This window comes from Nycticebus coucang, chromosome 15 (genome assembly GCF_027406575.1).
Source record: "Nycticebus coucang isolate mNycCou1 chromosome 15, mNycCou1.pri, whole genome shotgun sequence".
Lineage (NCBI taxonomy): Eukaryota > Metazoa > Chordata > Mammalia > Primates > Lorisidae > Nycticebus > Nycticebus coucang.
The window spans coordinates 42,743,647-42,770,159 of record NC_069794.1 but is presented as its reverse complement, the minus strand read 5'-3'; the positions used below and the strand labels follow the sequence as shown (position 1 = coordinate 42,770,159).

General features: G+C 35.5%; 1 pseudogene across 1 annotated transcript; it reads right to left on the bottom strand.

The window, feature by feature from the left end:
• Positions 1-23,558: 23,558 nt before the first annotated feature.
• Positions 23,559-25,845, bottom strand: LOC128566596 (threonine--tRNA ligase 1, cytoplasmic-like; annotated as a pseudogene). Its single transcript, XR_008374596.1, has one exon. The product of XR_008374596.1 is annotated as a threonine--tRNA ligase 1, cytoplasmic-like (transcript).
• Positions 25,846-26,513: the final 668 nt, after the last annotated feature.

Here is a 26,513-nt window from a genome sequence, read left to right as displayed (position 1 = left end):
CAATTTTACTTCCCTACTACTAATTTTGTATACAAAACTAATGTGAAAAAGGTAAACCCTAGTTGCAAAATTACTATGTACTGAGTTTCTTTATACCCCCCAAAAGCATACAGTGTGAAATGAACTTTTAGTTAGTTGTTTTCATACTGCCACTTAAAAAGTAGACAGCATAAACAGCCAACAAAAAGACATCCTTAGCTGTTTTTTTTTTTTTTAATACATTTATGTACACTACAATTGTAAAGAATTTATTTGAGCAGAGAATGAATCGAGCAGTGTCAGAGGGCAAGAAACTTGGTTTTTCTGTGGGGACACAGGGAAAATTTTTATAATATGTTTAGGGAAATAAGACAAAGTATACTTGATTGGTTAAAGTCAAAAGTCTTTAAATAGAATTTATTTTGACAGTGATTTAACTTAATTCATTTACGCTTAAGTTTCATTGTTTTGTACACATTGAGTTGTGCTTTGGTTCATTTAGGTAGGATCCTGAGCTCCTTAAAGTATTAGAGTGTCTCAAATGGGTTGTAGCTCTTCCATGCAGGCTGGAGGGCGATAGGACAATGGTACTCATTGCAGCCTCCAACTCTTGTCCTTAAGCAATCTTCCTGCCTCAGCCTCCTGAGTAGCTGGGACTATTGGAATGTATGTTTTAGGAACAGAGCCTTACTGTGTTGCTCAGGCTAGTCTTGAACCCCTGGGCTCAAGCATTCATCTTGCCTCAGTCTCCCAAATCATTAGGATTACAGGCACAAACCACTATGCCTCTGATTTCTCTTTCAATATTCTAAGATAACCACTTTTTAAAAAAGAAATTAGATTAATAAAAATATTTTGCAGAGCATAAAAATATTAATAAAATCAATCTCAGACTTGAATAAATTGCACTCTTTAAAATATTGCTACTAGTATGTGAACAGAAAACTATTTCATTACAAAATATCTTATTTAAAAATATCTATAATTTGGGCGGTGCCTGTGGCTCAGTGGGCAGGGCACTGGCCCCATATACCCAGGGTGGCGGGTTCAAACCCAGCCCCGGCCAAACTGCAACAACAACAAAAAAATAGCCGGGTGTTGTGTCAGGCACCTGTAGTCCCAGCTACTCGGGAGGCTGAGGCAAGGGAATTGCCTAAGCCCAGGAGTTGGAGGTTGCTGTGAGCTGTGTGATGCCACGGCACTCTACTGAGGGTGTTAAAGTGAAACTCTGTCTCTACAACAACAACAACAAAAAAAAAATCTGTAATTGTAATAGAATTTAAATACATATGAACATTTCCTATAAAAAGTTTACTCTTCACCAAAAAATGAAGTGTTATAAAATTAACAAATTATTTAATTGCTGAGAAGAATTTTTACATTTGTAATTTGTTCATTTTAGTTGACATTTTTAAATAATTGAATGCATTAGCAATTTATTAGAAACAATTGTTTTTTATTAAAAAAATGCATTCCCAAATTAATGTGCAGCAGTAGTGTTCTTTGTCATGTAAATATTCTGTTGATAGGGCTACTAAATACAGACTTTCTTTTGTGAGAGGATTTGCCTATTCCCACCTTGTCAAAGATAAAAATTCCCAATTGTTAGCATTATCATCAGTGTAGGGTACAAAACAAAGGCACAGTGTAGCATGGAGGAAGCGGTCAATATCTCATTAGACCTGCTAAATAAGATTTATACTGCAACACATCCTCAAGCTTCAGTCTATAAATTATGTAGAACCTTTACCCCCAACTCAAGGACATATTAGCAACTGCCTTTCAGAGGGTAGGCAAAGAAATCCTTCTATGTGTTGAATTTAACCAGAGGTCTAGGGTCTCAAAAAGTAAATTTTAGCATAAACATTTCAAAGGCATGTGGATGGATAATTGGTAAGTATTTTGAATGCTTTGGTTTAGAAAGATTTTTCTTGTTGTCCAGAGCTAAGAGCTATTAGCTGAGTGATCTGCCTAGGCCTTAAGGGTGTAAGTGTTCCCCAGGACCCTAGAATAAGTTTTCCCCAGAGGACTTGAGAATAGTAACAATATATAAAGCCCATTCTATTAAAAAAAAAAAGATATTTTAAAGAGAAAATAATAGTTTCTCAGAATAAGTATGGGGGTTATTACATATTATTTTTCAATTTTGAAGAAGACATCATTCAAATGAAGAGGTTGGAAGGACCTGAATTTGACTACAGGTCCTGAAACTTAAGGTAAGTGAAGGTGGTCATGCTATTTCTAAAGCTTTCTGATGCTCAGTGAACCCATCTAATAAAATAAGGAAATAAAAATTTCTAATAATACTTAAGAACTAAAAACTTGTGTAAAGCCCTTAACATACATGCATTAATATTTCTTAGAGAATATTCACCTCTAAAATCCTCGACTATTGCTGTTTTAGTTTTGTTCCTGTCCTTTTGTGCTATGCAGACTCTAACATAGGCTTTGTCATTACTCATTCATCATTAATTTACTCTTTGAGGGCCTCATATTAATCACATTGCCACCTCTTCACAAACTTTCTTAATTTCTTTAATCAGATTTTCAAGGGCTTTTGCTATTTTTACTCCAAACTTATTTTTAACTTTCCTCACTATTTTTCTTTCTTAATCATACACATCTGTCAAACTACGTGACCCTTTACTTTTCAGATATTTCCTCCTCTGTGCCTTCGTGAATAGTGTTTATATAGTACAAGTAGCCATTTGCTTTATATTGCAATTATGTAAACTTTGCATATGCTTTCCTAAATTATAAATGGTACAAAGCCCCCTGCCTCTGCCTACTGTCTTATATATCCATGTAACCTTAGCACACATATGTACATTTTTATGTAAAATATATCTTTTCTTCTGAAGAGCAATACTATGATATTAAGCTTGCTTCAACAATATTCTGCTATAAGAAATAATTTGGTAAATCATTTCCTAAATGAAAGTCAGATAATTTGCTGGGTGCTTTTGGCCACTAAACGTAACACTTAAATGCAGAATATATGTTGCACTGTGTGATAGTACAGTAGTCAGTTTTGTGTAACGTACTTTGTGATTTAGAAAGCAATGTTAATGTGGTAACCTTGAAATACAAAGCAATTTTTTGTGTGTATTTGTAAAAGCTGAAGATACAACTTTTTGAAGAATATGTATATAATATACACATAGGCATACACACACACGCACAAAGCACCGAGACACATATTTATTGAAGGAATTCTATAAGTAAAAGTGCAGAACAAATTTGCAAGCCTTTATTATGAGATGATTATAAGCTAACCTTGAGGTTAATAGAAAGGTTGCTTCAGATTACTTAGAAAAAAAGAAAAAAGCCTTGCTAATAGTCAGTGAGCCAATGTCACTGAAAACTTTAAAGAATGAGGAGTTATTTTATAATCGATACATTGTTTAATGGTGATTTGGGTAACCATCAGAAAGGGGCAGGAAAATATATTCAGATTTATGTCTTTTGTAAGAATTTGACCTGCACCAGTTGGAGTTTATGCAGCTTCGTTTGGGGCCAGAAGCCAATACGGGATTGCAGAAATCTAATCTTGAAACAACAAAAATATGAATGACCATTTCAAGGTCTAATGCAAGAGGACATCATTATAACCTTGTAGAGGTTCCTTTCTGAGTAATAAAGATAGATAACTTCTCTACAAATGAAATAATTTATTTCATCTTATTTTTGTTCCAAACCAACACATAGTAATTGGATATATGTATGGAGTATGATATAAAATTTGGATATATGTATACATTGCAGAATAAATTGAGCTAATTAACATGTTCATCTTTTTTTTTTTGTAGAGACAGAGTCTCACTTTACTGCTCTCGGTAGAGTGCCATGATATTACAGGACTCACAGCAACCCCAGCTCTTGGGCTTCCACGATTCTCCTGCCTCAGCCTCCCGAGCAGCTGGGACTACAGGTGCCCACCACAACACCCAGTTATTTTTTGGTTGCAGTTCAGCCGGGGCTGGGTTTGAACCCGCCACCCTCGGTATATGGGACTGGCGCCCTACTCACTGAGCCACAGGTGCCACCCCTTCTTTTCTCATATTATTTTTTCATGGTCAAATATTTAAGATCTTTAAGATTAAGATTTTAGTGATTTTGAAATATTCAATGCATTATTGTTAATGATAGTGATTGTGCTATGTAAAAAAAAAAAAAAAAAAAAAAATCCCAAAAGCTTACTCCAGAAAATACAAGAGCCACTACTAATATTTATAATAATTTATTTTCACCAGTAATTAAAACATTCTGTTCAACAAAAGAGGAAAATTTAGAAAAAAAGCCTAAGATGAAAGATAAGATAAAAAGACAGCATGCTGCCCGCTCAGTTATTCTCCACAATCCCACAGTTCATTGTGATATGAAAGTTCTCAGGATTAAAATGTTACTCATGTTTAAAAAAATAATAATCATAAAATAAAGACAGAAATACCCTTCACCTTGGACAGCCAGTCCTGGTAGCTCAAGAGTGTAAACTTGGGAGGCCAAGCTGGGAGGACCCCTCAAGCCCAGGAATTTGAGAGGTTACAGTGAGCTTGGATGATGCCATTGCTCTGTAGGGTTTGCAAAAAAAAAAAAAACAAGAAAGAAAGAAAAGAAAAAGAAAGAAAGAAAGGAAAAGAAAACAACAACAACAAAATCCCTGACGAATAGAACCAAGGAATACCACAGAAGTTTCTCACATATAAACATGTGATAACAAAAACGATCATAAAAGTCTGTGCAAAAGCCACAAGCTTGGACAAGCACTACTGTAACCTTACACAAAAAATACTTCTGAGGACATCTTTTCAGCACTGCCTGCCCAGCTCCAACCTACTTTCACCCTTGTTATTTACCCTCGTAGCCCAAGGATAATTACTCAAAATAAGTATGTAATCTTACTCATTCATCCTTTAAAAGCCTTTGTCTTCCTTTACTATACACACATAGTTTACCATAGCAGGTGTCTTATACCCAAATAAGTATCCTTTTGTTTTACAGAGCCTCTCTCCATTTGTTACTAAGGTTAACAGTGAATATATGAAGGGTGCCAAAAAAATGTACACATATTTTAAGAAAGGTAAAAGTTATATTAAAATTGTAATACTCAATATATACCAACAACGTTTATTATGTTGTATCTTGTATCTCTTATAATTGTAAAAGTCAAGTGCGACTTGAGTATTACAGTTTCAATACAGTTTTTTTCCTTTTCTTAAAATGTGAATTCATTATTTTTGCCCCGATGTACATCATATAATTATTATGAAAATAGCATGACTGCTTAAATTATAGCGACCAGGCAAATATATGCTGCTCCTGACCATTATTTTGTGAATGGAATCTTACTGCAGTAGGAATACTTTAAACATATAAAAGTAATAAGCAATATATTGAAGTGCTTAAATTAATGGTTATCAATATAAAACCATTTGTAAGAATACATGTAAAAACATATTTAAATAGTCAATCTTATAACATAGACTTAACAAAGAAGAGAATAACAAAGATTCATTTTGCCAATGGAAATAGTAAAACATTGATTACAGATATGTTATCTAAACAGAGCTAGTTTAATCTCTGGCATGGATTGTGATTATACATGTGATACTTCAGGACTGCTATCAAATGTCAGATTAAGTTTAAAGAACTTAAAGTCATTGACAAGAATAGTTGTGTTATGTATTTTGTATAGAAACATTAGCACTTAAATATAAACAGGAATTTATATTTAAAACATTTTTCAACATTGAATTTCTGTCCAAATGTGGCTATCAAATTATTTTAGCTGCTCAATTCATTTAAACAATTTGTTTAAGAGGTCTCTCCTTTCTCTCTCTTTCCACACACACACACCCTACACCACACACATATAATCTTGTCACAACTAAAACCTACTTTTTAACTTAAATATTTAAAGTGGTAAGCGTGTCTTAAGTTCCATGAATTCATGCTAAATAATATTGAGGTGACAGACCTTTCATCCAGTGGCCAGTCATCTTAGTATAAAGGCAGATGTGCCACATCTGGGCCATGTTGAAGGAATAGAAATATTTAGGTCTAGATCTTTTATGCATACCAATAATATAGTTCTAATATTCAACAGGGTTCTAAAATAAGTGCTAATTAATCATTGTTTGATAAACTTATAAAATCTGCCAATTCCTTGAGATCAAGTGGTCAAAATCTAAATTATGCTCTTGATAAAGAGGTGATTTTACTGTAAAATTTTGCAAAAATACTCATGATAAATTATGCTATAAATTATTTCACTGTTTAAATGATTACATATGAATGTACACATATTCTCTCTCTCAACATATGTATGTGTATGTTCATACACGTATATATTCTATTTCTTCTTTAAAACGAAGACATACAACCTATTCTGTTCAGCCACACCCAATATGTGGGTCACTATAAGAGTTTTTGGACAGACTGTGTTATTGTTCATTATTTCGCTTCTAAGAAATACAATCAACAGTGTCCATTCTGGTTCACCTGTGCAAGTTTCAACTTGCTCAGCTTATTGGTGTTCCTGGGAGGGCTTCATTTGTTTCTATCGACAAGGATTTTATGTTTCTTGATTTTCGTATATGTTGAATTTTTTTTTTTTTTTTTTGAGACAGAGTCTTACTTTGTCGCCCTCAGTAGAGTGCTGTAGCATCATAGCTTACAGCAACCTCAAATTCTTGGCTTCAAATGATTCTCTTGCCTTAGCCTTCCAAGCAGCTGGGACTAGGGGTGCCCACCACAATGTCTGGCTATTTTTAGAGACATAGTCTTGCTCTTGCTCAGGCTGTTCTTGAACACCTAAGCTTAGACAATCCACCTGCTTTGGCCTCCCAGAGTGCTAGAATTACAGGTGCGAGTCACTGCACCTGGCCCTGGAAATTTTCATAATGACCCATGTAATCCTTTCTATGTACTAACCCATTCATTTGGAAATAGGGATTGTTAAGACAAGAAAACTAACCAATCTTAATAGATGCTTGAAGACTGTATTTCAATGAAAATAACAGGGCCATTGTAACAATTCCAAAATAAAATGTTTTATATTTCCCTCTGTGAGTTTTATGTGGGAGGGCTTGAGACTATGGAACATTATAATATTTATATCCAATGATTTTGGCAGTAAAATGTAAAGAAAAGTAAGCATTAAAAAGCCTTTAAAAAGGAGTGATACCACAAGGTAGAGAAGGGGAAGGACAACAGCAGCAAGTCGGCATACTTTAAGCAAGTAAGTGCTGTAAGAACAGAAGAGAAGAAGTTTACAGGTCAAGTAGTTACAGAGTTAGACCTAAATTGTTGTAACAGAAGAATGAAAATAAATTGTATCTGGAAAAAAAAGTGAGCCTTTGATCTGAACCTCAGCTCAAAGCCTGAGGGATGAAGGTGATTCTACTTTGAAAGCAGGAAGTGCAGGAGACTATCAAGAAGCAACCAGAAAAGCTAGTGGCAAATATTTGGCTTTGGCAAAAGCAGAGGAATCTTGCCTTATTTATTCACATTGTCAAAGGAGTGAAGATTTTCTGAGCCTCAGGACAGACTCTGTTACAGATAAGCCAATGCCTTCCTCTTTTAGCTTTTGTTATGGATTTCTTACCTAGCTACAGACCTTCAGATTTGTCATCAGAAAAATATTTGAAATGAGCATGACTTCTTAGTCTAAGGAATCCTGCTTTTAGGAAATCAGAAAGAAACCGAAACACAATAAATTGTTACCAACAATCCCACCGCCTTCGGCCCCTCAGCAGTGGGAAGTGTTGATTTACAGGAGCTTTCCAGGAAGTGTTACAAATCTCAGGTGTGTCCTCTCTCTATACATTTATCCTTCAGGCCAGAGGAGAAGAAAAGTGCCTTTCTTCTTTTCCATCTTCACGAAGTTAAGCGACAGTATTCCTTTGAGAAGATTCATACCAGAATTTTGCTGACAACCGTGGGTGGGAAACCTGATTCTAGTTTCCCATTACTTAGGAAAAAATTAGGAGGGAATAAATGATAGTTGTATATCAGAAAATATAGTATTCACAAGTTTCATTCTTAATTATCAGTAAGAAAATTATAGCTGTAAAAAATTTAACCAAGGATAGATGCTGAATGTGAGGAGGAGAAAATGGTTCAGAACATGTTTGCTTATGTTTCAGGACACATTTTCAATGTCTCATGAGGAAGAGATTCAGGAGATAAAGGACATCAAGGCAGTTTTATAAATATTGCCAAGATTTATTGAGAGGAATCCCCTGTTCTTCTATATGAATATTTTCCTAGGATTGACCTTTATTCTTCTCTCAGTGAATTAACCATAAAGAACAGTAAGCACATTCATATGTAACTAGAGTGGATAATCAGATGTTAAAAACATCTTTGGAAAATAGTGACCAGGTACAAGGTTGCAAAATGAACAAATAAGCATTAATTGAGTCACAACACAACTAAAAAATTTGTTAAAAATTGAAAAATAAAATTTTGAAATTCAGAACTTAAAGTATTTTAACGATTTTTTTTTTTAATAAGAAAACTGAGCTTCAGAGAGCTGAAGTATCTTTATAGCACACATGTTTATTAAAACTTTGTCTCCTTATTCTTACATTTTTGCCCTTCTTATATCATCATCTTTAGGTTATATAGTAGATAGCCATTGTTTTTACCTTTCAGCATCCTCATCTCTAATTTCAATAATAACATCCCTCTTGGTATGAGAACAATACTATCATTGAATGTATTCCGTATGGATTCAATAATTAGTTGAAGTTGTCAGATAACTCTCCTTTTCTGCCCAATGAGAATATAACAAGGCTAGACTAAACAGATGCTCTCTGTCTCTTAAATTTAAGGTATGGTACACAGGATTGAAACAGTTATGAAACAGTTTCATTTGTACACTGTTACTCTAAAAAGACTGTGTGACTGTGCATTAAATTCTACATCATAGCTCATCTCCTATTTAATAATGAATTATTTTTTCCTTAAATTCTGTGATATTATTTACATAATTCCAAAGAATTTTTTATGATTACAGTAGGCATTATAATTGTTACTGGCAATCAATTATAATCATGCAAGAATTGTTACCAGGGAATGGTTGTTCAGAACAAATGGTCAGGGGAATGTAGATGACTCAGTGAATTGAGAACTCTACCATCACTCTCAGATGACAGAGTGATGGTAGAGTAAAATACAATGACGTTCTAGTTTAGGCTCCATAATGGACTTACAAACCTATGTTATTCAAATGAAATAAGGATTCCTTGGAACTAGACTCTCCTGGTTGCCTCTCAACATACCTTATGGTTCATGAGCTGTTCCTTCCTTGAAAGACAAAATTAAGAAGGCTTTCTAAGGTCCAGCCTTGTTTATGACTGCAATTTATCACACTCAATAAGGGTGTAGCATAGTGATGGCAGAGGCTAGATGTAATCACCAAGTAAAAAGTGAGTAATTTTAATTATTATAGGCACATTGAGCTGCATGATAATCATAGCTACAAGCATGGTCCAACTCCCAGAAGTCTCTAAGTGTGGATAATTTTTATAAGTTAAAAATTTGGTCCAAGCATGGTCCAACTCCCAGAAATCTCTAAGTGTGGATATAATTTTATATAATTATATAATAATTTTTATACTGGCCACCATTAGTAAAAAATTTTTATGCCTCTTCATTATTAAGACAAAATAAAGAAAAATTCTGTTTTTGTGACTTAGCCCTGATTTGAGACACTCTATGAAACAATTACAATTACAATGTTTAGGCATTGAGTTACTTCACAAACTGAATCATTTCCATCTTTGAAGGTCTCCACTAAAAATCACAAGTGCATATTTGAATTTTTCTCTTATCCTTGTTGAAGTGTACTACAGTCACTTACACAAGTGACTACACCTTTGAGCAAAGCAAAATAACTAAGTATTTTTAGGAAATCGTAGATATTAGTTCTGATCGTATTTGAATCTCTCAGAAACCTGAATAGCACTGCTGTTGATGAGGCAGAGTAAGATATTATGGAGAAGATGATCAATATAGTTTGATTTCCCGGAGAAATCCTTTACCTAGATGTGGCTATGTCCTCTATTTTTGAGTACATGACAGAAAAAGATATTTTCAGCTCCTAAAATAATGTTACCATACAATTAAAATTATTTTGGTTACGGGGCTAAATAAAATTGTTTACTATTTACCATGTACATGCCTGCATCAACTACTTGCACTTTTAGGAGTGAGATTTTTAACTGTTGAATCAGGTAGTGACTACAATTACAGTTGTTCTTCCAGATGTGGGCTTCTTATAAATTAATATGGCCTTTGGCTCCTCCTATATGGTTATCAGATGGGCAGACACTTACACCTGTATTGTGAAAAATAAAGTACAGTATTTAGTAGGGACCGATCAAAGATGCCAAGCCAGTTGGAAAGAAACAAGGGATTTATTATAGGGATTAACTACACAATTGTGAGAGTTAGTGGAGAATTTTCTAAATACTATTGCCTGTGCATATCATGCTAGAGTTTAAGTCACATATTAATCTACATTCATATTTCCTTTCATATCTTCAATCAAGAAAGAAACCTGGATGTAAAATGTCAGAGAACAAGAAAAATTGTAACCTGAAAGGAAAAACTAAAACACACAACCATAGGGACTATCAAGGATAGCATGGAATCTAGAGGAAAAAACTATAACTCACATAGGTTCAGTGGAAATATGGAGTGGATTTTATGTGAGCTCATGAGAGACAACTGCTAAATTTTCAGCATTTTTTGAGACAGTTGATATCATATTGGCAGGTGGAAATTGGCTACAGTTGGAGATTTTTCTCCCTGGAACCTTAAAAATTCTAATTAGACCTATATTTTTCAGAAAGCTAATGGTTAAACATTCTTCTGCCTCCAAATCTTACTCAGACTTCCGTATAAAGCCACTGCACAGTCAAAAAAATACATATTTCTACTTGTCTGAGATTTTGTATATTTTTTTCCATTTTGCATGGACTCTCTGAATCATTACAATTTCTCACAATGTGCCAATTATCTGCTATGTTGATGACATCATGTTGATAGAACTAAAAATGTGTAGTATTTAGATTCCCAACTAGGAGTCTCACAGTAAGTCCCCTTGGTGGTCTGGATCCCAGTTACTATATTATTGCTGTTAGGTTGGAGGATTTGGGAGGAATTTGTTTTGTTTTGTTTTTAAACCACTTCTTCATTTCCCTTTAACAGTAATATAAACCACTTGCTTCCAACAGTTTAATCGTTGAGTGCTGTAATCTTTCACTTTCTGAGACCACAAATTTCAGCCAAGCCACCAACTTACTTTAGCAAATACGAAATCATCAGCATGAAATATGTGTGGATGTTTGGATTAGTGCTTTTGTGCTTCTGCTATTGCAACACACACACAAAAAAAATACTTCAGATGGTCCCTATCCTTGAAGCCTGAAGCCAAGCCCAGCTCAGCTGAGCTGAGCTGAGGCCGACTGAGTTGACAAAAGTTTTAACTAACTTGCAGACCTGTGACTTGAAGCAGAATCATACCAGCTGACATGGACATGTATGAACAAATGTATAGAAGAGGATAAAAACTTACTATTGAGGGCGGTGTCTGTGGCTCGGTGAATAGGGCGCTGGCTCCATATGCCAAGGGTGGTGGGTTCAAACCCAGCCCTGGCCAAACTGCAACGAAAAGAAAATAGCCAGGAGTTGTGGCAGGCACCTGTAGTCCCAGCTACTTGGGAGACTGAGGCAAGAGAATCACCTAAGCCCAAGAGCTGGAGATTGCTGTGAGCTATGATGTCACAGCACTCGACTGAGGGCGACAAAGTGAGACTCTGTCTCAAAAAACAAAACAAACAAAAAATAACTTACTATGGAGTCCATCAGTAGGATTGGAGAGAAGGAGATAGATATTTATAAAGATGAGTAGGCAATAGCTACAAACACAGCTATTTTGAAAAGAGATATTTTTTGATGCAATGTTTTTAAATTAACTGAAAATGTATGATTTAAAAATGTATTTCATAAAATTTGCTCATAATATACAAGCTTGAATTTAGACAAAACTGTTTTTAAAATATTGAGTAATAGTGGCTTTTAGCTATACATTATTTAAAAAATTTTAAGGTTTTTTTTTTTTTTTTTTTGTGGAGGGCTGGGTTTGAACCCGCCATCTCTGGCATATGGGGCTGGTGCCCTACTCCCTTGAGCCACAGGTGCTGCCCAGGTTTTTTTTTTTAAGTTGAGTCATTAACAAAATTCAAGACTATTATCCATGAACACCACAAACAGAGGGGATTGCCTAGTGGTCTTTTGAGAACAGTGTGAAGAAACAGAACATGCATGCAATGGGTGGCAAAAATCCTTTGTCCTGACTTGTGAGAAAGGACACAACTTCTGGAACCTGACAGTGCATCACTACTCCCGTTCTACACACCCAGAAGGTACCACAGCAGGCCAGGAGGGGCAATAATCTCCTCTTTATTGCTGTTTATTGACATCAAAATTTGTGGAACTAGGATGATAAATAATTTTTCTTAAATGTTATAACATTCAGTATGTTCTTAGGGCTTCGGTAACAAATGACTACAAATTGAGTGGCTCAAAACAATATGAATTAACTTTTATGTAATCCTAGATACTATAAGTCTGACATGATGGTGTCCTCAGGGCCAACCTCCATCTGAACACTTTGTGAAAAAATTATCCTTTTACTCCTCCGAGCTTATGGTGGATGCAGGCAACTCTTGCCCTTCCTCTGCTCCTAGCTGCTCTCCAATCTCTGCTTCTGTCTGCTTCTGTCTATACATAGTATTCTCTCTATGCTTATCTGTGTTTCCTCTACTCTTCTTATAAAATTATCAATAATTAGATTTAATGTCTAATCCACTCCATCCACTTAAAAAATTACATTTGCAAAAAATCTATTTTCAAATAAGGTCAAATTCTGAAGTGCCAAGTAAATATGAGTTTTTGGAAAGCATTATTAACCCCACTATAGTATCTCTTAAATTGTAGCTCCATAACCATATATAAAATATATTCACCTCATCTATGAATATGCCAAAATTTTAACACAGTGTACCATCTAACCCTAAATCTAAAATCTTATGTAAACATCAATTCAAAATATTCTAAACTTTACTGTCAAAATCAGATATGGGTAGGGCTTCAGATATGATCTTAGGCAAAATTGTTCAGCTGAAGACATGTGAAAGAAGTAAAACAAGTTATAAGCTTTGAAAATGCAGTGGTGGGAATGATGTAAGAGTAGGCAGCCTCCTTTAGAAGGGGGAAGAAACAGAAAAAATAAAGGGATGACTACTCTAATACAAGTTCACAAGCAAGCAGAACAAGTTTCATTATATTTCAAGTCCAGGTTTATTTCAACAACATCCTGAGGCTTGAGTCACTGTCCTTTGCCCCTCACAGCAATAGTGGCTTCACCCTCTGCCTTACATCTTAGAGGCATAAACAAAGCTGTATTACCATATCTAAGATTTTTTGTGGGTTACCAAGGCACATCTGGTGTTACTTGCTTGGGTCTGTTAATGCAGTTACAAATAGTTTGCGTATTAAGCTACAGTCCCTTGAATGCTCACCTGGTTTGGACACGACAGATGACTTGCTGAAGTTTACCACTGGACAGACTGTTTCCTGGATCCTGCATGTGGCCTCTCTGTGTGACTGGGCTCTCAAATCATGGCACCTGTCATCTCAGAGGAAACAAAAAAGAGTCTTAAGAAGCAGAAATCTGAAGCTACTAAGCAAATCAGGGATTATACCTTGACTAACGACTCTGTAGCTTTTTGTCGTATAGAATTGGTCAAAACAGTCAAAAGCTTTATCAGATTCAAAGGTTAAAATACAAAATCTCTGTCTTGATAGTGGAGGGACAAAGGCATACTGAGCCATGTCAGCCATATGAGATGAGTGCTACAACACTGACTGTCTTCTTAATTGCAGCCACAAATTTCTTAAATAATTTTCTACTTTCCATGTTATTGCAAGTGATTATTTTGTTAAACGTTCCAGCATTACAAATGTAGTTCATATTTTTCCCCAGCTTCCAACAAAACATTTTCTTACATTTCTTCCAAACTCCTCAAAGCCATCAACCCTCTAACCACTTTCTGGCCCTAATAATAATGCTGTATGTTGAGGGTATTACAATAGAACATCCATGGTTCACTACCCCCCTACATTGACCACCTCCTTAAGTTGACTGAATTTTCATAGATAGGACATGCACCACACATATGTGTCAGTATAGTAGGCCTGGTCCTTTATGTCGACCACCTCCATATTTTGACCAGTTTGTTATAGTCCTCGGGTGGTCAACTTACAGAGGTTCTACTGTATTTATAATAGTAACTCAATTCCAGGAACCAATACCTTAATAGATTTCTGTCCCACTTGTCTATTCTTGCCTACCAAACTACCCCAAAATGTAGGGGCATAAGACAATCATTTATTCTCATCTTTTATGTTTCTAAATGTTGTCTTGACTTAGCTAAGTGATTTTGTTCAGGGCCTTCCATGATAGTTAGCAGCTAGGGCTAGTCACCAAGAAGGATCACTGACGTGATAGTTGATGCTGGTCATCAGCTGAGAGCTCAAGCAGAGCTTTCTACCACGGTACCTACACATGGTCTCACAACGTGTCTTGGACTTCAAACGGAATACCATCTGTGTCCCAGTGAAGAACATCTCAAGCGACAGCATCTGAAAATGTATGAAGCTGTAATTTTGATTGAGGATTAATTAATGTTTCCAAGAAGTGGCATGGTGCCATTTTTCTCTATTCTGCTACTTAAAGCAGCTCCAGGGCCTGCATATGGTCAATGGCCTAGAGAAATAAGATGGAACTTGTTCATAATGTGTGCCAATATCACACTGCACAAGTGTGCATGGGAATGGACATACTGTTGTTGTCATCTTTGAAAAGTATAATCTTTCAAAATGACTTTAGAAAGGATGTATCTTGTGACCAAAATCAAGAGGTAACCATGTAAAAATATTCCTTTTTTTATTCTGGCAAAGAGCTAGATGATGTTTCTAATTTCCTAGGAATGGCTGTGTCACTATTCTAGCCTATGAAATGCACATAGAAGAGTGTACTCCACTGCTTTGTCTGAGCCATAATCATCCTAGTGTCTTATGCTTTCTATTCTTTGTCTGTTCAGTTTATTAGGATAGTGATGCCCAAGGAAATCTAGGAAATCTTACGTTGTATACGATCTCTTTGATCCTGGGTCCCTAAGTGACTGTGTGAATTAGATAGAGCTATTCCTGACAGAAACCCCTGACATGGGGTCTTATGTGTTAAATAGATAGTTGTAGATTTCAAATATGACCTCCAATGATCTTCAGCCCTGTGCTGAGTGTGGGCAAAAGTTACCAATATAGGGTGGTGCCTGTGGCTCAAAAGAGTAGGGAGTTAGCCCCATATACCAGAGGTGGTGGGTTCAAACCCAGCCCCAGCCAAAAACTGAAAAAAAAAAAAAGTTACCAATATAATGAGATATGACTTCCATGTTTATATTATGTTCTAAAGAAAATGAAATTTTACAATCATTAATTCATTTATTAACTGTGCCAAATGGGTTGTTAAATTTTCCCTGTATTTAATTTTGGTTATTATTTCTTTCACTTTAATTGGGCTTTATTTCTTAAATGTTACAACTGATGATTCACTTAACCTGGCACATATCTTTAATTTTAATTTTAATTTTTTCAAGCTTATAAGTTTAATTTTTTAATTGGTGTCAGTAATTCTCATCTAATGCATTCTGCATCTCTTTCTGCATTCTCATCCCTTAGTTTCTTATTTCCAATTGTCCTTTGTTTTCTTCTAATATTTGTGAGATAGCTCTGAATGCTGGAAGAAAGATTTTTAAAATTTTCATTCATATTTTTAATTTTTTTCTTGGTATAAATATTCTAGTGGAAGCATTGGTATAAATATTCTAGTGGATTATATTTTTGGAAACAAATATCTCAAATAGTATTTCTCACTTTTCACATTACCTGAAAAAAAAGAGCTGAAGTGAGATTAATATATAAACAACTTCCTGGGCAGTGGCCAATTATCTAGCCAGATGTTAGATAATATTTCTATAGTAGAAGTTGATGGATAATGTCAAATATTTTTTAGGAAAAAAGGTAAAAAAAAAAATGGTCCTCTTTACCCAGAAATTGAGGCTATTTATGTCCGGTATATGTTTATTAAGACATTTGCCTTACATAATAAGTTCTTTAAAAATTGTCAGAGAAGGTGACCATTCTATGATTAATGACTTCATATTAAACCAAATGATAATTATGATAAAAATGCTGCCCACAAATGTGCTCCACTATACAGATATGGGCTATTCTCATGATAGATGTCGTTAATTCCACAACTGCCTGATTTTCTAGTAGCAATCATTAATACTGGGCTCCTAATATGTCAGAGCAGTGATTTGTCTTTCATTTTATTTTTTTTGCATTTCATACGAAATAATTATTATGTGTTTTTTAAATTTTTTTATTCTTATACCTCTGCCACTCTTATAATTTAGACTTCTACTGAATATCTTTCAGATGTTCCATACAGCATTGCTCATGTCTCACAGACCACAGTAGAGGAGTTTGTGACCATTAAATATACTTCTCTTAACATTTACATCATTATATGAATGCATTTGTTTTTGATGTAGAATGGCAATGTGACATTTGAAAGTTGATTTATGTAATGAGAAAAGTAGCAACATATTGATACGCTGTGATGCTTTCTAGTAAAATGTAGAATATTCTATAAATTACTAATTTTTATATGATCTTTTCCCTCCATGTTTAGAGCATATATTGCTTGGAACTAAGGTACATGGGTAAAGGAAGAATCTTCTACAATGATATCTAACACATTCTCTAAATATTTAATTTTTTGTCACAAACTATGCACTATGTTGGTTAAATTCTTCCCTTAGAGATTGCTTCTGAGAGAGAAACTTGGTCATTCCCAACTTGTTATGATTCAAGCATTAATAGGAAAAAAAGGTGGAGGAGACTGTGATTATTAGAGATTGACTCAAGCTTATACATAGAAATGAGAATTGTAACATACAGTAAATATCAAGAGGAGTGTTAAGAAAAACTGAAGAGACCCCTTTGTTAATTGTTGTTTTTGCAATTTTGTTGATGTCCAACATTGTCAAGAGTTTTCCCACACTCTTTTTTCTAAGATTTTTAGCATTTCCTGTCTTAGATTTAAGTCTCTCATCCATCTTGGGTCAGTTTTTGTAGGAGGTGAAAAATGTGGTCTGAGTTTCACTCTTTTACATGTGGTTATCCAGTTCTCCCAACGCCATTTGTTGAATAGGAATTCTTTTCCTCACTGTACGCTTTTGTTTGATTTATCAAAGATCAGATGGCAAGTAGAGACTGATTTCATCTCTTGGTTTACTATTCTGCTCCATATGTCTATGTCTCTATTTTTGTGCCAATACCATGCTGTTTTGATTACTGTGGACTTGAAATATAGCCTGAAGTCTGGTAGGGTGATGCATTCAACTTTGTTTTTATTACTAAGAATAGCTTTAGCCATATGGTTTTTTTTCCGGTTCCATACAAAATGAAATACCATTTTTTCCAGTTCTTCAAAATATGATGTTGGTATTTTAATGTGGATTGCATTGAATCTGTATATTTCTTAGGGTAGAATAGACATTTTGACAATGTTGATTCTTCCCAACCAAGAGCATGGTATATTCTTCAATTTGTTAGTGCCTTCTGCAATTTCTTTTCTTAGGATTACATAATTCTCTTTGAAAAGATCATTCACCACCTCTTTTGTTAGGTATATTCCTAAATATTTCATTTTCTTTGAAGCTACTGTGAAGGGAATTGTGTCCTTGATTTGTTTGTCGTCTCTGCTGTTATTAACATATACAAAGGCTACTGATTTGTGGACATTGATTTTATACCCTGAAGTATTACTATATTTCCTCATGACTTCTAGGAGTTTCGTTGTTGAGTCTCTGGGGTTCTCTAGTATAAGAGCATATCATCAGCAAAGAGGAAGAATTTGACCTCCTCTGTCCCTACTTGGATACCCTTTATATCCTTCTCTTGCTTGATTGCATTGGCTAGAACTTCCAGAACTATGTTGAATAACAGTGGTGACAGTGGACATTTTTGTCTACTTCTAGTACTAAGTGGAAAAGCTTTCAGTTTTATACCATTCAGTATAATGTTAGCTGTGGGTTTGTCGTAGATGACTTCATGCAGTATAAGAAGCCTGCCATCTATGCCTATTTTCTTAAATGTTCTTATGAAAGAAAGGATGCTGAATTTTGTCAAATGCTTTTCTGCATCTATTGAAAGAATAATATGGTCTTTGTTTTTGCTGCTATTGATTTTGTGTACTACATTTATGGCTTTGCATATGTCAAGCCACCATTGCATCCCTGGGATGAAGCCTACTTGTTTGTGATGTAGAATTTTTTTCATGAGTAGCTGCACTCTATTAGCTAAGATTTTTGTTGAGTATTTTTGCATCCATATTCATTAGTAAAATAGGTCTGTAGTTCTCCTTTTTTGGTTGAGTCCTTTCCTGGTTTGGGGTAATTAAGACAAGCTTCTGCACAGCTAAGAACACAACAAATAAAGCAAAAGACAACACTTAGAATGGGAAAAGATTTTTTCAGGGTATCAATCTGACAAAGGGTTGATAACTTGAATCTATAGAGAACTCAAATTAATCAGCAGAGAAAGAACCTTTGTATCTCTAAGCAAGAGATATGAACAGAACCATTTCTGACAAAGACAGAGGAATGACTAACAAACATTTGAAAAAATGCTCATCATCCCTGGTCAGCAGAGAAATGCAAATCAAAACTACAATGAGATATCACCTAACTCCCAAATCCAATTAGAATAGCCCACATCACAAAGTCTCAAAGCTGCAGATGCTGACATGAAGTGGAGAGTAGGAAACATTTTTACACTGAGGGTGATACTGCAAAATAATACAACCTTTTTGGAAGAAAATATGGAGAATCCTCAGAGAACACAAATTAGACATCCTTTTTGATACCATAATCCCACTATTAGGCATCTACCCAAAAGAAAAAAAAATCATTTTGTCAAAGGATGTTTGCACTAGACTGTTTATCACAGCTCGATTTACAATCAACAGTATGTGGAAACAATCTAAATGCCCATCAACCCAGGAATGGATTAACAAGCTGTGGTATATGTATACCATGGAATACTATTCAGCCATTAAAAAGATGGAGACTTTACATCTTTTGTATTAACCTGGATGGAGGTGGAACACGTTCTTCTTAGTAAAGCATCACAAGAATGGAGAAGCAAGAATCCAGTATCCTCAATTCTAATATGAAGACAGTAGATGAGCTAATACAAGGTGGGAGATAGGGAAATTAGGGATTAGGTAGGGAGGAGGAGAGATGGGGTTGGGGGGTCATGGTGTATGGTACACCTCTTGGGGACAGGACACAATTACAAGAGGGACTTTGCCTAATAACCGCAATCAGGGTAAACAAATTCTTTGTACCTTCAATGAATACCAAACAGTAAAACAAACAGACAAGATAAGAGGCATGTTCCTTGACTCTAATCCTTGAGAAAAACTAAAATTAAAAAAATAAACACGGAAGAGGCACAGGGTCCTGTTGTTATGTTCCAGGGTGGTGGGGCCGACATTAGTGGTTTTGAGAGGCAGAGTTGAAGCTGGAAGATCTACTTCCAATAAAGCTTTTCCATTTATATGCCCAGTACCTAAACGTGAACTCATCTGAATCTGATGTTCAGAGACGTAAACATAGCTTTTCTAGCGTGGCAGCCTCTGCATGGTTGGGATGCAGCTCAGCTCAGTTTGCAGCAAATACATTGGAAAAGTACATGGAATTTTATGACCTAGCCTCGAAAGTCGCAGAGTATCACAGCTGCTGTATTCTACCTGTCAGTGAAGGAAAAAATCACACCAATTCAAGGCAAAGTGACATAAACCAGCTCTCAGTAGGAAATGTGTCAAAAAATGTGTAGTCATTTTATTAAGCCCTTAAACCCACCCTCTGCCCACAAATCATTTTTATATGTCCTATATGTAAACTAAACTTGCTCCCATAATCTCTCCCAAATCCAATCCTTTAATAGCATTATTCTCAGGTTTAAGGTTTGTGATCTCTTCATCTAAATTGGGTCAAAGTGCATATGAGACTCTTCAGGCTTTGTTCTTTAGTCAAAGTGCATATGAGACTCTTCAGGCTTTGTTCTTTAGTACAATTTCTGTCAAAATAAAAACTAATGAACTAAAGAGGCAAATTCTCTTCCCCTCTCATAATAAACATGAGATGGAAGGAAAAACACTCCATGACAGCCATAGCCTCAAAATGGAGAAAGGGAAAGTGCGTAAATGTCACTGGTCCTAGGAAATATGAAATCAAGTCAACGCAGATAAAGCCAGTTTCTTCATTATGCTCCAGTCCTGCTTCGTGAAATATGATTGTGTCCCTATCTAAGTAATTTTATTGGTTTCCCTCCTGCCCATAGAAATTTAGAGGTTCACTCTGATGTTCACTCTCCTGAATTCTTCAGTTCAAGCTGTTATATAATTTTAAAATGAGGTGGTTTATAATTCTGTTTGTAATTCAATCTCTTACACAAAACCCATCTATGCCAATCTCCTTGAAAATTACTCTACTTTAGCTTCCTCTGAGTTTGCTATGAGAAATAGACAAAAATAGAAATACTATTGTTTACGAAAGAAAGATTGCAAGGCACACCTCTTAGAATTTTTTCCTACTTAAAAAATTTGTGAGAGATGTAAATATCAATTTTTTTTTTTTTTGTGATCTTACCAAAGGAATTTGTAGTCACATACTTGGCTACATCTCTATCCTCAGACACTCCCCTAATAACACTGTGCATTTTATATTGAGATACTTACTCTCTTAAAGATTAAAAAATCTTCTCCCAGCAGAGATTGCAGATGAGAAATAGATTACTGTGTTAAAACTGCATATATAATTAAGTTTATAATTTTCTCTAAATTATTTTTGAGAATTGAATTTCATATTTACTACATTATAGAATATGGGCTAAAAGAAACCAGTTCTGCTTCTACCAATGACACTTTCATATTCTTTATCCAGTTACTGATGATTCAATAGCCATATTTTTCTGCCTTCCAGTTAATCCAGATAAATATTTTTTAAATGTCATGTAGTACATTACATGCATCCCCTTTCCTCTGGGTTTGATAACATTTTACTTACCTTAAATTATCATTAACAACTCTTTGGTGGTCTATCAGGTTTCTATTAACATGTCTTCAAAATTCCATGATATTTTGCCTGTCATCAAAGCCAATGTCATAGGTTTTTGCTACAGGAGCAGCTCACTTTTAGGTAATTTCATTTGCATAAGACTTAGAGATATGGTGATAAAGTATCTACCTTCAAGATGGACTTTTCACTCATATGGTAGGCCCCTTGCCTGAGTTGGACTGAAGGCTGGGGATTACCTGGCAAGAGCCTACTTATGATATTTTCAGGGTAGTTGAACTTTTTTCACTTTAGTTTAATGTTCTGGCAAAAAGTTTTGACCTTTCAGATTGGGAAGTCATTTCTGCAGTTGTGTATGGGTCAAAGCATTGGCAAAGCCATTCATATTCTAGAGTTTTAAAATATTTGTTGTTAAGTTTTAAAACCACGATACTGGAAGTCCTACATATATATTAATATATAAAATGTATAGAAGAGACAAAAGTCATATATATACACTTACATACATAAATGCATATCCATAAATATGTGTATGTGTATACAGAGGGTGCCAAAAATGTGTATACATTTTAAATAAAGGAAAAAGCTGTATTAAAATTGTAATAATAAAGTCACATTTGACTTCTGTAATAACAAGAGGTGCCCAAACATGACTTGTATTTATCTATTGTTATTCGTGTGTAGTGAGTATATATCTATTTATATGGGGGGATAGAGAAAGAGAGAGAAATATTCTATCCTGTTCTCTACCTCTTATCTCCCTTTCTTGCACTGTTGTAAATAGGACATGATAGTGATGGTTATGATTACACATTGTATTTATGTAGATATCATCTTTGAATGGTCTACCTAAACACTAACTTTTAGGTATTGGCTGAAAGTTATGACCCTTCAAGTTTATGTATTGGCTTGGATTATCTAAGTTGAGTTTGCAATTTATTATTTTCTATTTGATGCAAAAGAACCACAAAGTTAGCTGATTTCAAGTCAACTGCAAAAAAGTGGGAGAACCAGAACATGACACTATAAATTCTTCCTTTTATTTCTCTGCTACTTTCAGACTACAGTGAATGGGAAAGAGTAAATTATGGTTCAAATCAGTTTGTTTCTCAATATGTCTGAATTTGCTATGAAAAGGGAAGAAATGGTGAAACAGAAAGCCCAAAGTAAACTTCCACTAGGTTCATTCTAAATATTTTTTGGGGTATAGTTTGAGCTTTTTGAGGAGTTCTTTCTCTTGTTATATCGAATTGTACGTAAGTTGGTATTTTTATTGTACATGCATTCTGTATCTACAGAATAAATTACATGATTCCGGAGGTCAAATCAACTGGTTTGTTTACATCACTCTCCCACATTTCCCACAATGAATTCATAAATTTTAATTACATTTAGGAGATTATATAAAATGTAGAGTTATTTGGGAGAAAAATCACCTGCTCTTTCTATCATTGGATACATGTATATATTCAATTATAAAACCTTTACACTACTCAAATATTTTTCATTTTCTTTAAAATGATACAAATTACATACTAATTACATTTTTATATAAACTTAACAAATACAGTTTCTTAATCATTACCATTATTAAGTTACCATACCATAATAATTATGACAAAATAAAATGTCTGTTTAGTATTTTAAAGACTTTTGCTTTTGCTAGTGTAATCATAAAATAAATCTTACATTCATTCAAATATAAAATTTTCTAGCAACGGGTAGTGGTTTTCATTTTTTTTTTTCCATATAGTTGAACTTCTATTTATTTTTTTTCTGTTGTTAACTTTATTTATTTATTTATTTATTTATTTTATTAAATCATAGCTGTGTACATTGATATGATCATGGGGCATCATTCACTAGTTTCACAGACCGTTTGACACACTTTCATCACACTGGTTAACATAGACTTCCTGGCATTCTCTCAGTTACTGGGTCAAGAAAGTGTCGGATAGTGGTTTTCATATTATTTCTTTTTATTTATTTATTTATTTTTGTGTGTGTGTGTGAATACAATTTTTTATTTTTACACCATAATTCAAATCTGGTTTGTCATTTTTATCTTAGGGAAATTAGAAACATGTTATTTTTCAACTGCATTAAATTTACAAAAAAGTTCTCTTATTACATCAATCTCTTATTCCTCATCTTTTATTTCTAATACTTGGATACTTAATAAAATCACTTTAATGGGTCTCTTTTAACTATCTTCTTCGAATACACATTGTCTATGTATAACCTAGCCAGATCAAAAGGTTGATCCTGTAGTTACCCATGCAGACTCTGCAAGTTCAATATAAATTGACATCTCCCAGAGTACAGAGTTAATGTTATGACAACACCATTCATCTGTTCCTACTTAGCCAATGTGGAAACTGTACTTTGTTAAAATTCTTCTTCTGCTTGTTTGCTGCGGGACTGCTTGAGCTGCTGCAGCCGCTCCATGGTTTCAGAGATGGTGCCTTCCCCATGGACTTTATCATCTCTTGTGTGGATATTAACAGTGCCGCTGTTTTTCTCTTTTTCACCAACAGCTAGAATGAAGTTATATTGTGCTAACTACGCATTTCTGATCTTCTTATTTAACGTACAGCTCGGATCCATATCAACGTCTGCCATGAATTTAGCATCATGGAATTTCTGCCGTACCTTCTGGGCATATTCATCACCTGTTGGTCCAGCTGGAACTACCATTACCTGGCGAGGGGACAGCCAGAAGGGCCATTTGCCCCCATAGTTTTCAGTGAGGATAGCAATCATTCTCTCCACTGACCCCAAAATGGTTCGATGAACAATCAATGGCCTTTTCTTATCGTCACCATCATGGCTTACAAAAGTAAGATTAAATCTGATGGGCAACTGAAAGTCCAGCTGGATTGTCGCACACTGGTGGCACCGACCAATTGCGTCTTTAATCTGTATGTCAATCTTTGGACCATAAAAAGCGCCATCTCCAGAGTTTAATTCCCACTTTTCGCCAGATTCATTCAGACTATTTTCAAGTTGTTTGTCAGCTTGATTCCATACTTCAATATCTCCAAGGAACTTTTCTGGGCGAATAGAAAGGTTCAGTTTAAAAGAAAATCCAAACACGCTATATACGGTACGCAGAAAATCCAAACAGCCTTTTATTTCATCTTCAATCTGTTCCATGGCACAGAATATGTGCGCATCATCCTGCTGGAACCTTCGTACCCGGGTGAGTCCTGTGAGTGCTCCAGATAGCTCATTCCTATGAAGTACCCCAAAATCAGCTAAAGGCAGAGGCAACTCTCACCAAGATCTTGGCCGATGATCAAACATGAGGCAGTGTCCTGGGCAGTTCATGAGTTTAAGGGCAAACAGCTCCTTTTCCACCTCTAATGAGAAAATGTTCTCACTGTAGTGCTGCCAGTGGGCTGAGGTCATTCAGAGTCGGCTGTTGTAGATGTTTGGGGTAACCACCTCCTGGAATCCTCTTTTCCTATATTCACTCCTAATGAATTCCGTAAGTATATTATAAATGTAGACTCCCTTTGGTAGGAAAAAGCAACTTCCAGGGCTTCATGGAAGCCTGAGTTCATGGAAGAAATACAGTTCTTGGTCCCTCCCAATTTTCCTGTGACCTCGGTTTTTAGCTTCCTCTTGAAACTTCTCCCACTATTTCAACATTTTAGGATCTGGGAATGAAATGCCATAAATTCTCTGGAGAGTCTCCATATCTGCTTTGCCTTCCCAGTATGTGGAGGAGTTTTTGTGTATCTTTAAAGTCTTAATTTTGCCAGTGTGTCTGATGTGAGGACCCCAGCAGAGATCTATTAAGGGGCCACACCTATAGACTGTGGTATTCAGAGTATTCACTTTTTCATTCAATATCCAATATCCATCATTTGAACTTACTGTACTTAAACATTTGCAGTAAAGTTTCTTTCTTAACTTCCAACCTTTCAAAAGCTTGTTTTTCTTTAATGATTTTCTTACACAAAGCCTCCAAAGAAGAGAAATCATTACTGGACACACCCCCCTCTTCAAGGTACATGTCGTAATGGAATCCATTTTCTGTGGGCGGACCATAACATAAACCTCCACCGTAGACTCTTTCCATGGCTTAACCCATTATGTGAGCACTTGAGTACAAATATACTGCTTCAGCCTCCTCATCCTCAAACTTGAGAAGCTCCAAGGTACAATCTTCTTCCTGAGGGTAGTCCAGGTCCCAAACCACTTTGTTCACTTTAGCAATAACGGTGTTGTCAGCCAAGCCTTGACTAATTCCACAAGCCATGTGATATGGGGTAGTTTTCCAGGATTCTGTGTGAACCTGTTTACCATCAGGCAAGGTGACTTTAATCAGCTTGCTATCTTTTTCGGCCTTTTTTGCTAGAAGGGAATCATGTTCTGCTTTCAGTATATTATACATCTCAAGGCGTGTGTAAATATATTCAGGCCAAGGATTTAACTCTGCTCAGCCTCCATCTCCAGATCCTTCTTTGCTCTTCTTCTTGTCTCCTTCCTTTCTCTTCTCCTCACCGGTGTTGACTGGCTTCTCCTTGCTTCCCCTCATCCCTGGAGGACTGCAGGCCTTCTCTTCAGACATTGACGAACCTCGAAGAGAAGACAGAAATCAGAAGCGATGGCCTAATGAGAGCAGCAAGAAGACGATCCATATTATTTGTTTTTTAATTTAAAGTTTTTTTTTTTTTTATTTCACAAAGAAGCTATATAAAGTGTGTACAGGTGGCAGTTAAAAATGCATATACCTTTTAGAAAAGAAATAACTGGCTGGGCACCCATAGCACAGTGGTTAGGGTGCCAGCCACATACACCTGGGCTGGTGGATTCGTACCTGGCCCGGGGCCTGCTAAACAATGATGACAAGTAAAACAACAACAATAACAAATAGCCGGTGTCCTGGTGGGTACCTGTAGTTACAGGTACTTGGGAGGCTGAGGCAAGAGAATCTCTTAAGCCCAGGAGTTTGAGGTTGCTGTGAGCTGTGACACCACAGCACTCTACTGAGGGGGACATAGTGAAACTCTGCCAAAAAAAAAAAGGAAAAGAAAAAACTGTATTAAAATTACAATACTCAATATACACCAATAACAGAGGATGAATTCACACTTGACTTCCACAATTACAGGAGGTGCTTGGTGTGACTTGTGTTCATCTTTTGTTACAGGTCTATATTGAGTATTAAAATTGAAATACAGTTGTTTCCTTTTTTAAAATGTGTATATGTTTTTTGCTACCCTCTGTATAAATACA